This window comes from Alligator sinensis, unplaced genomic scaffold (genome assembly GCF_000455745.1).
Source record: "Alligator sinensis unplaced genomic scaffold, ASM45574v1 scaffold950_1, whole genome shotgun sequence".
NCBI classification, from domain to species: Eukaryota; Metazoa; Chordata; order Crocodylia; family Alligatoridae; genus Alligator; species Alligator sinensis.
The window spans coordinates 61700-62821 of NW_005842331.1; positions in this window are offsets into that span (position 1 = coordinate 61700).

Here is a 1122-nt window from a genome sequence, read left to right on the forward strand (position 1 = left end):
CCAATGCTTCTGCAATCACATTGGTCAACTCCCTCAATACCTTCAGGTGCATCCCATCTGGCCCCATGTACTTGTACACATCCAGCTTTTCTAAGTAGTCCCTAACCTGTTTTTTCATCACTGGGGGCCACTCACCTCCTCCCCAAACTGTGCTGCCTGGTGCAGTAGTCTGGGAGCTGACCTTGCCTGTGAAGTCTGGGGCAAAGAAGGCATTGAGCACTTCAGCCTGTTCTGCATACCCTGTCACAAGCCATCCACTACTACGTTCCCCACCAATTCTTCCTTGCGTGTGAGCAGTGGGTCAAGAAGAGCATGGCCACTAGTCGGCTGCTTCAGCACTTGTACCAGGAAGTTGTCCCCAACACTCTCCAAAAACTTCCTAGATTGCCTGTGTACTGCTGTATTGCCCTCCCAGCAGATGTTAGGATGATTGAAGTACTCCGTGAGAATCAAGGCCTGTGATCTGGAAACTTGCACTAGCTGTTTGAACAATCCCCATCCACCTCTTCCTCCTGGTCTGGTGGTTTATAGCAGACCCCACCACATCACCACCCTTGTTGCTCTCCCCTCTGACCCTAACCCAGAGACTCTCAACAGGCCCATCACCAGCTTCATACTGGAGCTGTGAGCAATCATATGACTCTTTTACATAAAGTGCAACTCCTCTTCTTCACCCCTGACCTTCCTGAACAGTTTATTCCCATCCATGACCATGCCCCAGTCCTGCAAGCTGTCCCACCAAGTCTGCTATTCCAATCATGTCATAACTCTGTGACTATGTGAGGACTTCCAATTCTTCCTGCTTATTTCCCAGGCTCTGTGCATTTGTATACAGGCACCTGAGGTAACTAGTTGATTGCCCCAGTTTCTCAGGATTCTTTATCTGTCTCTTCATCTCCATGCACTAAGTATATTGCCCAGCAACTGGAACTGATCTTATAGCTAATATATTAGTGCTAGTGTTACACAGGGGCAGGAATGGAGTGGAAATGTGAACTGCAGATGAGAATAATTCTAGGAATGATGCATTTGTACACAGGTGAAGGGCAGATCTAATAAGAGAAGATCCCACCAAGGAACTCCATACCTTTATAGAGAGTATGCCTGTGAAAAATCAGCAGG